This window comes from Amblyomma mixtum, chromosome 1 (assembly GCF_055824585.1).
Source record: "Amblyomma mixtum isolate Tamu chromosome 1, ASM5582458v1, whole genome shotgun sequence".
NCBI classification, from domain to species: domain Eukaryota; kingdom Metazoa; phylum Arthropoda; class Arachnida; order Ixodida; family Ixodidae; genus Amblyomma; species Amblyomma mixtum.
The window spans coordinates 124,912,540-124,927,622 of NC_143012.1; the positions used below are offsets into that span (position 1 = coordinate 124,912,540).

At 44.1% G+C, this 15,083-nt stretch overlaps 1 long non-coding RNA gene across 8 annotated transcripts in view; it reads right to left on the minus strand.

Moving 5' to 3' along the window:
* Window positions 1-15,083, minus strand: part of LOC149367543 (uncharacterized) — a 30,326-nt gene that overhangs the window by 7,314 nt on the left and 7,929 nt on the right. For 2 of the 8 annotated variants that reach the window (XR_016284944.1, XR_016284940.1), the window contains 2 exons: window positions 14,670-14,732; window positions 2-13,165 (listed from right to left, as the gene is read on the minus strand). This is a non-coding gene — a long non-coding RNA (uncharacterized LOC149367543). Of the gene's footprint in view, window position 1; window positions 14,733-15,083 lie in introns of those variants that run through there. The other 6 variants (XR_016284941.1, XR_016284939.1, XR_016284947.1 and 3 more) reach the window with 5 other exon arrangements.

Below are 15,083 nucleotides of genomic sequence, written 5' to 3' on the forward strand. Positions count from 1 at the left end.
CCTGAAGGCACACTCCTGTCCATGCTTGCTGAGAACACGGACAAAGGAAGTCCGAAATTGGCGCGAACAAACAACGCAACGGCGCTAAGGTCTCAACGGCAGCAACAGCGCATAACAGACACGCAAACGGCGCGAAAGGCGAAATTAAACAAGGAAGTGTCTCCTGCGACCCGGTCGAAATAACGCAAGCGTTATTTCCACCCGTGACGTCGCATCCGGTTTAAAAAATGACGCCACGTCCGGCCATTTTTTTTTGTTGTTGTTTTTGTCATGTTTGAGCCGAGCTACAGCCGAGCTACAGTGTACTATAGCCGAGCGAGCCGAGCCGAGCATTGCTTGCAGTAGGAGAATGGCCGGACGGTGGGAGGTACGCGCGCTCGTTTTGCCCGTGAGCAATTTCTCTGTTCTTCCTGTCTTTTGGTATGTATTGTATGTATTGAGTGATTGCCCGTTATATGGCATTCGGCATTTCATTTTGAACTTCCTTGCGCCCGAATATTTTGTGTTTGCAGATCACCCAGGACTAGCACTGAGCCCGCTTGCTCGGCAGTGGACACAAAGGCCCTAAAGGTGAGACTCGTCTGTTTTATCCTGAGTTCTGCTGAAAAGCTCAGTGCAGTTCGACAGAAGAGAATATGCGCTGAGTAAGTTTTTGTACCTTTTGTCAGCCCGGCCCAACATAACTTTTGGTCATGTAAAACACGCATGGTTAGCGTGCGCCCGAAAAAAAGGCGGGAAACTTTTGACAACAGCCCGGTTGAACTAACCGTTTATGCGATGAGTTTTGTGCGCGGTCCGATTTTTTGTGCCCCCGCTAATAGGAAAGTGTTTAGGTTACTGATTTAATGGTTCATTTTACAGTTGTGTTGCTGTTTATCCATACGAGCCGCTTTCCGAAACAGGGGCACTAATTGCGGCGAGATAAGTGATTACGCTTTGGTGTCTGCAGCGCGTAAACATGTTCTTTTAATTTATTTTAATTTCAGAAAACGGCACTTGAAAAACCGAAATGCATTTTACTTGTAGGCACGGACCTTCCCGATTCCTGCATCGAGTCCGGCGTTCTCTTGCTGGCGCAGAGGCTGAACAAAATGGGACGATAGAATGCGGAAGCAGCAAAGGCTTTAAGGCGCCACAGGGTGAGCTCTCCACCTCCTGTGAATTTTAAAACTAGTGCTGTGCCACCTGCACTGAGCTTCGGTATTACACGGGGAAGGTGCTTGGACCCACGTAGCTAACTAGCATTGAGCGCATGAGGCAACTGGAAAAGCAAGCTTTCTTTTAAGGCCTCTAAGCTTAAGAGCTTATTACAGGTGATACTGCAAAGAGGCCTTAAGAAGGGGAACATTGTGGACAAAGTGCTTGATGTCCTTTGATATTTTGGAAGCTTGTGAGGTGCATAAAGCTCACAAGGCACTGTTGCAGTGTGTGACAGGTCATTGTGGTTATGATGATTATGTGGCCATTTGCTTTGCACGGGTGAGTGGCAGTTTTTTGCTCTGGCTGTCAAGTAGAAAGAAAAAACAAAGAAAACGTGGGAACATTAACTCTTAATATGGCTTTCACCTGCAGACCCCAGGTGAACAAAGCCTGCCCGTATAGTGAACAAAGCAACTCGACTGTTATGGATCTAGCAAATTATAATTTTGAAAGTGGGCCTCCTGCTGTGAAACCGGGAACGTTTGTGCCCCTAGAGACAAGCAGAGGCTAAAAGCCATAGGCGAATGTAGGTAGGACAGGTAGCTGAACGAGGGAGTAGTTCCCATATTTGAAGCACACATGGAAAGACAAGGACGAGGCGTTGTTTATGTTGTTCCTTCTATGTTTGTCTCTTTTTTTTCCCCCACAAGTTAAAAGTCGATATCTGTTGTAGTTTCACTTTTTGAGGCAGCCAAAAGATGGAGCACAGGGATGACTCGCACAGCATTAGTGTTTTCGTTTCGTTCCTACTGTTTTGTGTACTTGCACCTCTTCACCTCAAATGCGGCATTGTCATGATCTTACGTGGCGCTATGCTGATAAAAGATGTGTGCGGCGCACCTATGGGTGTGTGGCATTCAGGTTCAAGCACCAACGTAGGGCTTCCAGTGCAGCAGGAATTATGAGAGGAAAAAAAGCCTCAAGGATGGGGATGGGAGTTTAGCTCTTCAGTTTGCTTTTTGTGAAAAATTCTATGGCAGGAGGTTACATGTCAGCCCACCCTTTATATAATGCTGCCTTCGGCCCGTTGAGGTACAGATAAACTGATAAATAAACAACAAAAAGTAGTTTCTGTTCAAACAGTATAATTTGCAGCTTTGGTGGAGGATTTTCTGTGGCCCCTTCAGGGAGGGTTTACCCAGAAATTGTAGTTATTCCTTAATGCCTCTTGGTCCGAAGAACCAAACAGTAATCAATTGACCTCATGCCTCTTGATGAGGGAATCTGAGAGGTCGAAATAATTTACCATAGCTGTGAACAGTAATGGCTGGGTGTATCGCCGGAGAGAACCGAGGTCATCTACTGGACTGAGGGGTAAGAATTTCGGGTTGGTTAAAGCACAGATGGCTTAACATCATATCGCCAGACCTTGCACTGTTGGCGTGTGTGATTGTTGCGGTGTGTGTGGCTGGTGAGCTGTCAACTTGGGTGTGACAAAAGTTGTAAGCTCAGCCAGAAATGCCTGTGCTGTTTGAGCTCTGGGCAAGAGCTTTGAGCGAGGCCACTGCACTGTGTCCCTGTTGTACATTTGCCTTTTGTGGTGCTCCAACTTCCTCCTTCCCCCACCTTTGCTCGGAATGTCGCCATGGGACTGAGAGAAAGTGGTGTGATGTAATTAGAGCAGTGGCATGGCCATAAGATCCATCCGCACAGTACCACTTATAGGTTGTTTGCTGGTTTGGCACCGCGGTCAGGATTGAGGTGTACGTTGTTGGGCTAGTCGGTCAATCACGGTAAATACAAGGGGGGGGGTACTGCACACAAAAAGACATGGACAAGAACATTGTTGTGTTATCTTCTTGTCCATACTGCGCTTGTTGTGTTATCTTCTTGTCCATGTCTTTTTGTGCACAGTACCCCCCCCCCCCCTGTATTTACCAGGATTGAGTTGTGAGTGGGCCACTGTGGAAAATGACATTAGAGCAGCAGCAAACATGGCACCAATGGTGGAGAGCAAACTTTGATGTCTGTGTTGCCATTGTTGTCAAAGTTATTTGTGAGGCCATCAAGGGCAGCACCTGTTCTGAATGCATCGCATAGCAGTAGATCAGAACTTCACTTTTACACTTGGGTCATGGGCCTCACTGCAGGAGGTGTATCAGTCAGTTCAGATTTCACGTTGAGACGCATCAAATTCAGCAACCTTACTACTCATAAGTACAGTGAAACCTCATTAAGGCGTACCTCGTAGCACTGCAGAAAAACTATGTGCAAAGCGGCAATATGCCCAAACTGAAAGCGACCTGAATATATCCACTTACCTGGTAAATAATGAGTCCTGATCAATTTTTTAAAATGTGCACATGAAACCTTTTAACTGCATAGCTACCGTTCAGCCTCGAATGCGGCTTGAGCAGGGTATGTAATCCGAAGGCAAAATAACCGCTGGTCCTTAAGGGTCCTTAAAGAAGGCTAGCATAGCAGGGGGCGGCAGAAAGGTACGTGGGTGGATGAGATTAAGCAGTTTGCCGGGATACGGTGGCCACAGCTGGCGAAGGACAGGGTTAATTGGAGAGACATGGGAGAGGCCTTGGCCCTGCAGTGGGCGTAGTCAGGCTGATGACACTGCCATCCTGCTGCAGAACATCTGCAAAGAGCCCTTCACAGGCAGCGTGGCCGTCAATACTGAGAGCTTCGCCCTGATGTGACACACTGCAGCTTATTTAATTTGGGAAGCACGCTATCCATGACAGCGTTGGTAATATGAGAAGGGGCTGGACCATAGCTGCACAGTGGCGCAGATCAGCCGGCAACGCAGCAATGATAGGTGCGGCGCATGGAGGAAAACTGAAATCTGCTGCAGAAAGGCCAAGTCATGTGACAGCGATAAGCAGTAGCTATAGCAATGGGCACATCTGCATGGCTAGGGTTGTGGCTGCTCGTACACCAGCACCTGCAAACAGGTTAGTGACGAGCCTCGGGTGTGGTGGGCACAGGCTGGCACCCCCCTTTCCTTACAACGGGAGGGAAGAGTTCTCTCTTTCCAGATGCGTCAAGCAGCTGCAAGTAGGCTAGGCATGTCAGCAACATGTCTTACTATTAGGGGTGTGCGAATATCAAATTTTTCGAATACGAATCGAATATGAATACTTAGTTCCGAATATCGAATAATCAAGGACAGACGCATTTAATCACTACAAAACATTTATTTGGGCACCCAAGAACATCACAGTTCAGCTATCGATGATGAAATGAACACAAAAGGTGTGTGTGGGTGCACAAAAACTATCAAAGTCTCGAACAAAATTCTTAGAAGAGTGGAAATATCAGAGAAGATGGCTAGTACACAGCATTGATTAAGGCTAGCTTGCCATCAGTACAAAAGCGCGTTGCTGGGATGACGTAAAAGGTTGTCGTGAAGGAAAACCAGCTGCACCACATGGTCTGGCATAAGTAGTTCCCTTCTAGCTGAAACGACTCCTCCAGCCACAGAAAATGCCCTCTCACTTGGCACTAACCTGGCACGTATTTGCGAGGTACTTCGTGCACAGCTCTGACTATACCAGCTTCGCAGGTATAGCCACAAAAAAGCTCACCAGCGCAGTCAGCTGCGGCATGGCCCTTGGAGGAAGAAAGAATTTTCCTTCCGTGTAGGCGCCGCCATGTTGTTATGTATCTGTCGATAGGCCTTACGGACCGAAATGAATGCCGGTACTCACAATGAATATTCGGCTAGATACGAATATTCGCGTCGGGTCAAATATTCGAAAAAACACGAATACTTGGATTTCGAATCGAATTCGAATACTAAAAATATAATATTCGAAATATATTCGAAAATTTCGAATATTCGCACACCCCTACTTATTATGTCAGTGTGGCGTATGCATTAAAGCACTCATGAACTTTCCTTTTAAATAATATGCATTTAAAAAAAACTGTGCAGCCAGTAGTTTTTTAAACTTTGGCACATCCGTATCTTTACCTTCTCTCAGTATTGGTCACCTGCTACAAAACTGGAAATCTGCTCCTAATAGAATTTTGGCTTGCTTCAAAGACTGCTCCAAAATGCTCGTGGCCATTCCCTCCTCTCCACATGCTGTGTGGTGTGTAATATTCATTTTTCCCATGGGCATTGTCACATATGGCAAGCTGGGTGGTGTATCATTGTTTGCGTAAGAACTTAAGGGCACTGAGAAGTTCCCTAGGCAGGCGCTTGGCCACCCACTGATTTCAAGGTGATTGCACTCTGCTTTTCAATGAATGCTAAATCCTGACGCGATGGTGTCTGCAAATTTTTTTGCCACCTTCCCTTTTTTTTTTGTCTCCTTCATTTATTATTTTTTTCTTGGATGTTGCAAGTGCTGTTTTATGCACGAAGCTTGAATTAGGAGCTTCAAAAAATTTGATTGCTGGTCTGCACACGATTGTCTCCATGTCCAGGTTTTGCACTATTTCGTAATCCCTGGCATTTATTGGCACTTTCACTTCATTAAAAATTGTGTGTGTGTATGCTGGCACAAATTTTGGAAAGCTCCTTTTTTTCTAGCGCTTGAAAGTTCTTTCCATATTTTCGTTTTTCATGGGGCTGGAGCTTCATGGCACATCCAGTCCATCAACTATTCTTTGGCGTTTCCAGATACTTTGTCCCATTGCACTTGTGTAGTGTGGAGGAGCCGCCGCTGCTCTTAAGATGCTCCGTCTCCTTGCTTTTTTCATAGCCTTCTCCGCAGTGCTCAGGTGCATTTGGGCAAAGTATCGAAAAATGATGACTAGCTTGGCTGGCATTTCCTCTTGGTCTCTGAATGCACCATGCCGTCAGAATTTGACGAAATTATGGACATGTACACCAGGGAATCGTTCCACAAAGTTATCCAGGATTTATATTGTGAAGAAAAATAGCGTAACACGCATAATTTTTGGGTTTCTTATACGGCACATTACACGAACCAAGAACAGAATAGCAAGGTTCTACTATATTTCTCTGAAGGGCTGTGATGGCTTTACAGGGTGTTTAGCAACCTTGAATCATCAGGGGAATTTTCTTTACCTGGAAAAATGAGTGAATTGTGAGGGATACGGTCAAGAAAGTGGCCAAGTTGGAAAAAAGGACTGACTGAAATTAACGCAGTGGTCTGCCACAAGTTTCAACGGTACTGCGAGTGCCCAGCACACGGTTTGTTCACATTGGCGTGGCATATTTTTGCTTCTAACATGCATGAGGCATGGCAGCCTGTCTGTTTTGGGTGTCTTTTTCTTGTCGTCCATGATGTGAGCATTGTATATACTGGTTCATTCTGTACAGGTTCCCGGACTCGACAGTTAATTTGGGCTAGTGCATATGGATAGACATAGCTGCATTCAAAAGTATTTTCTGTGGAATAAGCCGTAGTCATAGCAATGTAAAGAATTCATGCACTTTCAGTGTACTCATGCGAGGAGCCACGCCACCCTAGCGTGGCATCAAAATCAAACTGAAAATCTTGCTCTCAGGCCTCGTCAATCTTGTAGGCCATTGCAGAAACAAACAGGCTAGTTTCTCTGTGGTTCGAGCTGTGATAAGGTCATAGGAAGCTGATATTTTTTATGGAAATCTCTTGGTGCTTCTCCCATGGCATTGCTGCTGTCGAAAGGGATGCCAGTGTGAGCATGGGCGCCTTCATTGGAAAGGCAGGAAACGGCAGTACTTTTCACTGATGGAAAAACCATCCTTTGAAAGCCTGAAATAATCTCTGGCAGTACAATGAGCAGTTATGAATCCCCTGAAAGCATGCGGAGTGTTTTGTTTAGATAATTTTCCAGCATTTTCTCAAAGTGGTGCTCTTTGTTTCTTCTGTAAAAGCACATATGACCACCACTCTTATGAACCATAAAAGAGAGCAGGAACTTGTGAGCATAATTTTAAGAAACTTCCAAATCTAAGAGCCCAGATCACTGAGGCACTTTTCGTCTGGTGAGAAGGAAAACAGCTGACGAAATTGCTGCACAGATTTTGAGTTGAAATGTGCCAGCATTTGTGGGCCCGTTATGGCTAGGGATTCCAGTGTGGTTAAACCCATACACAAGAGTTAAGCGGGCCATGTCCCGTCAAGAATGATGCATCCGGGACAGCATTCCATGGTTGGAGCTGTCTCTAGGTGTCACGAGGCAGCGTGGAAGACGCAGTCTTGTTAAAGCTCTCACTCGCGTTGTAGCTTAAGCTGTTCATTGATTTTTTGTGTAATCTTTTGTTTCTCAGCAGTGTGCCACATCACGTCATACGCCTTTTCAGTGCGAACTGTGGCAAGAGCACCTCCACTTGCCAGCTTGCAAATTCAAGCTGTCAGGTTTTTCCCTGCACACACTTATGCTTTAGGCAAATTTTACCATTCCACATGATTTCCCCTCATTCATTGAAATGCTCGGTAAGCATTAGGATGCGATAAATTATGAGAAGTAAAATATTGGTGTGGAATAGTCAGTTTTATTGCTGCATTTTGAGGAAACATGTTTGTATTGTAATTTTAACTATCTGTATTGATATCTGAACTACTCTAGAATATTCAGTTGTATTTGCTGTGAATTTTATTACTATTGTCTGCTTCAAAATGAAAACTTTGATGTTGACACGCACTTCGTAGAGAACATCAAATGCTGGGAAGAATAAAGAAAAGGGTAGCCACCTATAATAAAGAGATGGACTTCGTAAAAGGAGCTTTCTCAAACAGGGGAAGCAAATCTCTTGCAATGCAGCTTTTGCGGCTTCATTAATTTTTTTCTGTGAATTGATCATGTATACTGTCCATTATTATCGCCACTATGTTTCTCGCTTCGGCCGTCGGGAATTCAAAATTAGTAGCTTGCTGGATGCCCAGTTTTAATTTTCTTTGTTGAATGCTTCAGCTCGCCTAGATAGCATATTTAACTCGGGAATGCATTTAACGGCTACATTTTAGTCTTTTTGTCTGCAGATTTTTGTTATTCCGTCCACACCGCAAGGAAACTCGACTGTGTAAACCACGCGGAAAGATATTTGTTTGAGTGGGATTAGATTCTTATTTTATGTGCAATGTGGATAGCAGCAATGCACTGCACTGTGAGCATTTCATCCAATGCAAGCAGATGCTGCTTTCAGTTGGCATCTAGATCACAAGGGCTTATCCAAGCTGCAACGGGAACAGCAGGATTGCTGAGAACTAGCTCTAATTTCATACGCAGCAAAAGCACAAGGAAAGCAAATATTTATTTTAAAGATGCATTGTACAAAACAAATTTTATCTGCTTATGAATGCACAATATACTCGTGAGATCACCAAAAAGACTCCCAGAAATTGTTGCACCCTTTTATCCTTTTGGAATGGGCTGAGTGTTCCAAAGCTAAATACAACGCTGAAATCGCGTATTCCGACTGAGATCGTCCCAAGTGAGCTGCTTGGTTTCAGAACTCGACGTTGCCCCTCACCCGCTTGGCTTTGCTAAGCATATTGTTGTACCGGCCGGCAATTCGAAAAGCCCTGCTACGCACAGCATGTGTACGAGAGCAGACGACGCCGCAGTCCCTTTGTCTACTTTTGGAGCCCGCGTGACCAGGGTTGATGCTCTTCCTTGGGAGTGATGTCATAACACACCCCGGCGCTCAGAAAGCGAAACCGCTCAGTATAAGTAACACGGTAATAAATTATTTATAGTGCATATATGAATCGTGCAGCATGTGTCATGTATATGTGCCCTGGGGCAATGCAATATTTGAAACAAAGACGCCAACCAAAAATTTGGTGTCCCCCCCCCCCCCCCCTCCCCCATTTTAAGGTTTTGGGTTTAGCATATGGAGCTTTTGACCTCCTGTGTGCCAGCGTCGGAAGCCGCAAAAGGAAATGCGTCAGTGTTGTGGACTAGCGAAGCTTAACTGCCAAGATTTGAAACCGGATAATTTGATTCTCTTAATTAGTACTGGTCTGACCCAGTGAAACCCTTTTGTTGTTTGTCTTGACTATTTTCATTCTCTCTTGAGCTCTGTGCACACTTCTTTTTGTGTGTGGTTCTTCCAGCACATCTTCAACAATGTTGCTTTTATCCTTTTTTGAAGATCTTTCAAATGTCCATGCACAAGGCCACTACAGGAGTGCGTAGGCTGCTGCGATAGTCTGTTGGCAGATGTTTAACAGTACCTTTTGCTGGGCTAGTTGGTGTGACATTGTGTTCAGGAAATTAAAAACAGCGCTAAATTGTACACAAACCACACAGAAAGACAGCAGCGCCCGTCCTGTCCATCTTTCTGTGTGGTTTGTGTATAATTTAGCGCTCTTTTTACTTTCCTGAACACAATTGGGAGATGTCCTTATCTTTTTCTCTCTTGCATGCATTCCATTTTTTTTTGTGCATTTGTTTGTAGGTTTCTCTTAGTGGTTTATTAGTTGCATTTTACTTTTCTGAGCCTGCCCACTTTTGTTTTCTCTTTTCATGGCTGACACTAGGGGAGGGACTGCAGCAACCGACCTTGCATGACGCAGCATTCTCTGGTCCAAGGCACCTATTCATCGTTCCAGGCTACTGGCTCAAGAACGTGCTCGCAAGTCTGCACCTTGGCCTACAAGCAGAATGACAATATACCCATTGCTGCCAGAACTGCTGTGCCAAATAAAGTATTCCTACCAACATGCCTTGTCGGTGATTAATGAAGCATATGAATAGATTACTAACAACTTGGTTGGCCCTATAGAAAAATCATGTTTCAAAACAGTCGGTTGAGACCATACCCAGCCTCCACATTGTTTCCTCTGCAGAGCCGCATATTGCCTTTCTGTTTATGCCCCTGCAGCAGAAAATGCTGCACAAAGTTAATGAGGAAAAGAAATTTCACTGACAAGCTGCTCTGAGACTACTGCTAGAAGGGTACTGAAGCCCAGTGAAAATGTAGATCAGGTAATGAATATTCGTGGGCGCTGCACATGTACTTTCAATGCATAGGAGGGACCATCCCTTGATGTGGGATGCTTCTGCCTATACCACCACCTCATACAGCACTGACAGTGCTAGGAAATAGTGCTGAATATTGTAATCTGGGTGCTTTTAACTGAATGGTCTTTGTTGGTATTTCAAAAAGGCTAGGCAACCATCCTAGCACTACTGGTGTTCCAACCCACTGCAAATGAGGCAGATTCTGTAGCGCTTGGCTCTCGCTGGCAGTTAGTGAAATTGCTATCTCCCTAAACTGCACTCTGAAGGAGCATAAAGAAAACTCTTCCACGGTAATTCATGCCATGCAACACGACCTGAAAAGATCACATGGCTAGTTCATCCATTGTTTTCAGGTTCAAGACATCTGCCAATTTCAATACGGTAGCTTCAGTCTGTTGCAAACTACATTTCTCTTGAAGACACTTTTTGAGCAGGAATTGGGTTTCGCCCAGTTTTCATGATGATGCTTTGGGTGCACAAACTGGGTAATGTTGGTCTTTACCTGTTAACAAAGGGCCCTAAATGATTAAAACGATATTTGGCAAATTCGATTTACAGTCTTCTCTTACCATTTCTGACCTATCTTTCCTCAAACAGAACAGTGCCTTATTGAATTTGCATCACTTGTTAATGTCAGATTTAATTTTTTTCTTGCTCTAACCTTGCTTAGCTGCTAAGGGCCATTATTGCCCGAGAGGTATGTAGGGTGTGTACTGTACACACAAAAAAATCGCTTCATTCAAATCTGCGCTATTTACAAAAAGGTACTTCGGTCCCGTCAAAATCTCGTATTTCAGTGCGACAAAACTGCCGGTAGTACACGCTTATTCAACGGCCGTACAGTTTAGCTGTCCTGACCGATGATGAAGCATGGCAATGCAGCGTGCTGCACGCGGCCATCGTGTTTTCCACAGCCCCCGGACCGATAGTCTATGAAAGGCCATTACATGCACTATGCGCGCATTGCTTGGTGTGGGTTGTGGTCTTTGCGGCTGCTTCACTATAGTTCTTTTTTTTTTTTTTCCTTGCGCTGTCACGGCGTGGGGCCAGTTTATTTTAGAACATGCGAGGCCGATCGAGTGGCATCTATGAGGCGCCGCTAATGCTGCCAGTGAACGGTCGCATAAGAATGACAAGACCAGTGAATGCATTAAACCCTCTGGTCGGGCTCTCTTTATTCCGAACTCTATTTTCGGTCCCCTTACCTTTAATTTCAAATCGGCATGATTTGAACAAATTTTCAGTCCCTTAACAGTTTGAAGTATTGAGACTTCGAGATATGCCCGACCATTGGCGCGTGGCGTTGCAACGATATATATCCTTTTCATGGCGCGCGCACAATTTGGCTCTAAACGTGATGGTCCCTGCCTTCATCTTCAAAAGTCTTGGCGCAAATCTCAAAAGTTTACTCGCAACAAACATAAATATAAGACTGCTCAAAGAGAGCAGCACGCGGCTACAAAACCACCGTGCCGCACACACGTGTCCACTCTTGGCACCCTCAGTTCGAATAGAATTTGACCAAAAGTTTGAGCTAAGAAAGCGAGCACGAAACAACGAGAGTTCTCCGTGAGTGCGTGTGTTTGAGGAAGGGTCGTGCTCAATAGGTTTTGCCACTAAAAGCACTGATCGTGGTGCATGCGTGCGGTACAGAGAAACGGTGATATCGATACGAGATGGAAGTACGCGTTATATGTTGTTCCGCAGCTGGCGCTTCTATAGTCCTCACAATGAAAAGTGGAAGGATTGATTTTTTTTTCCTGCAAAACAAACCTCGAGTAGAACCCCGCTGTTACGTTCGCGGTTGCTGCGTTTTACCAGTGCTACGTTTTCATGAGCCAGTCCAGCTGCCATAGATCGAAACCCATGTATACGTAATTGAAACTCGATCGCCTGTATCTATTACATAATGCAATTGTTGCATTATTTCCGCATCGCATGCCGCGGAAGTCGCCTCGCGGTGATAGTTTACACCGTTCCGGCATTTGTTCAATGTGTGTGCAATGTCAGTGCCGGGTAGAAAAAGCGAAACTATACATTCTATCGGCGCTTGTCTGGCGCTGTGTTAGGCGACTTCTGGCGGGAAGCCCCCACGACAAAGTGAGCACGCTTACTGAATAGGTGATTTTTGGTGCGGCTGTTGGCACAGTTACATCGCCGCTGTGATGCCAGCGCGAACGACCCTAACGCGCGAAAACGAAACTATGCCGCGGCAGACGGCACACGAGATGCAGTTGCGCGCGTTGGCTCCGACGGTTTTGTTTCTGCCATCCGCTTTATTCTTGTCACCCGCACCTTAAGATACACAATTTTGAGATTCCAATAGGCGATGATTCTATGGGATTAACGCGGCCACCGCGAAAAAGCGAAGAGGAGCGCGCGTACCGCACCTTTGCACGCTCTAGGCATGCTCCCTCTTAGCTGCTAAAACCCTTCCACAGACAGCTGCTCAGAAGCGGAATCAAAATTTGAGCTATATATATAGTTGGCATAGCATCATGGAAAAAATGGCACACTCATCACTTGTGTTGTTTGGTCTTCTTTGCTCATGCAGAACGATCCTGAGAACCACACAGCCTTGCTAATTCCAGAAAAGGATGTGACGCACACGTCATAATAATAAAAAAAAACTGCAGGCAACAGTGCATAATTTTTTTTCACACTAAACATTCATCTGTTACCTGGCTGTTACTTTTTTTTTTTGCGGTCCTATGAAAAACTCTGCAGCAATGTGTTTTGTTGCATTTGATGCTCTGGTGCATTTAACAACTATATGTGGACACTTGAGTGCACTCTCAACTCTCGCTTTAGGTCGTACACACATATGTGTAGCCCAAAAAAATTTAACTTCATATTGTCTCTCCCAGATGCACACAAATCACATACATCACCACGTACCTGGACAACATGACCACAGATTTCATGCATATTCAAGAATGCTGATTCCATGGCTGCAGTTGAGGTTTTCAGCCAGAAGCATGGGTAACGGGGCGAGCTGGCACAGGTTGATTGCTTGCAACAGAGATGTAATCACTAGCGAAATGCGTCGTAGTATGTGCACCGACATTTGCAGCTGAACTGGTTTTTACTGAAATGTGAAATTTTTAGTAGTCACTGAAGAAGAAAATAAGTAAAGCGTGTATTGCAGAAACAAAAAAAAAATAAAATTAATTCAGCTGGTGAATGTGAGAGTTTTCAGTTGCAAAGTATATATGCCAATCCTAATTTATCTTTGAGAAAGTACTCTACAAGCTATAATTAGTCCAAAAGTGATGGCCTACAGAGTGTTTCACTGAAGATGTGGCAATTTTTTAAATAGATTAAATACAGCTAAGATATTTATTTAACCCGCAGGCTTGTAAATTAATATATAATATTTAACTTTTTACCAGTTACAGTAATGCCCCTTATTATAGCTGACCGTAATATCCGCATCAGTTTTTAGATTTCTCAAATTGTGATTCTCTCGGCTGCAGTGCACTGAGTTTGGGGTGCCCAAATGGGTGAAACTGCACGGGCCAGGTGCACTCGCAGCCACGCCTATGAGTGCATACCCAGCTCTTTCCTCGAGCAGTTCCCACTGCGGTCACTAAAGTATATACACACTTCATTCCCTACTACTGTTTTTCAAGCTCAGCCAGTGTAAAAGCAGATCCCTTTAAGAGCTGTTAATTCCTTATAAAAGAACTAATCCCAGCTGGGACACACCTTGCACAGAAAGATTACAGCAGAAGCCTTAACACAGCTGCAATACATGCAGGTTTTTGACTGGTATCAACTGAAAATGTAGACAGTTTAGTCTGACAAATCCCAACTGACCCCTGCTGAGATCACACACAACCCTGTGGTTTCCATAGCTGGTGACCACTCGAAATCTGCCATGCTTGTGAAGTTGACCTGCTATTGACTAGGACAAACATTTGGCTTTTATTATGTCATTAACTAGAACTATTTGCAATGATATTTCAGGCACACTTCAGTTTTGATTACACAGTTTCACTTGGTTCCAGCTCGAACAGTGAAGCTGCTTTGCAAGAGAAGGTGTGGCATCATATATTAGCAAACAGCTATGATTCTTAATTTGAAACTGTGGCCAACAGATTTCTGCTTGAGACTGAGTGATATTAGTTCATATCAGCTGCAACTATGTCAAATTCTCAGTTTAGGATGTTTCCCTTGCACGTATGTAAATCCAGATGGCAATTGCCCAGTGAAAGCAAATTATATTCACCTGAACTATAGCTAATCTACTGCGTTCATGACTGTAGCAAAAAAAGGTTTAAAGCTCCTTCAAGTAAGTGCAATATTAGTACAAGACGCACTTAATTTTCATTGAAAGGTATGATGGCATTTTCATCAAGCAGAGAGATACAGTAGGGATTAGAACTGCAATGTGGGACATGTGTCATATGGTTACTTGGTCATCACAAAGCTGAACTTTTCTTATTAAATAGAAGTAGAAATAATTTGCTTATTGTTCAGATGTCAGGTTGAAAGCTCTTGACTTTAGTTGTTACCAAAGCTGCTGAGGCAAGAAAATTGTGTAAAGCACACATTTTACCCCATTGAAGGTGAAGCATGGAAGAACATACCATCAGATGAACCTGTGCTCACTGAAAAAATAATGCAGACAGTACAATAAGAGCCAGCAGCCCCTGTAAAAGAATTTAAAGGCCCAGATTGCAGTATAAATCACTCATAAATCAATATGTTCAGAACAATCCTTGCAAAGTTTCAAATCAGGTTATTTACTGAGCAGAACAAATAAAATGTACTGCACTCATTCTGCCCACACATTTTTGAAAAGGCATGAATGAATGCCTGACAGTGTAACAGACCTCTTAGCTGTTTTTCTTCCATTCACACAATATTAAATTAAAGATTACGAACAGCCTGACAATTGTAGATACATAAAGGCAAACTGTGCAATTACTCCTACCGGAAGCAAAAGAATCAAAACAAGCAAAAGCTACAAGAAACAATTATTACAGGTACAACAAATACAG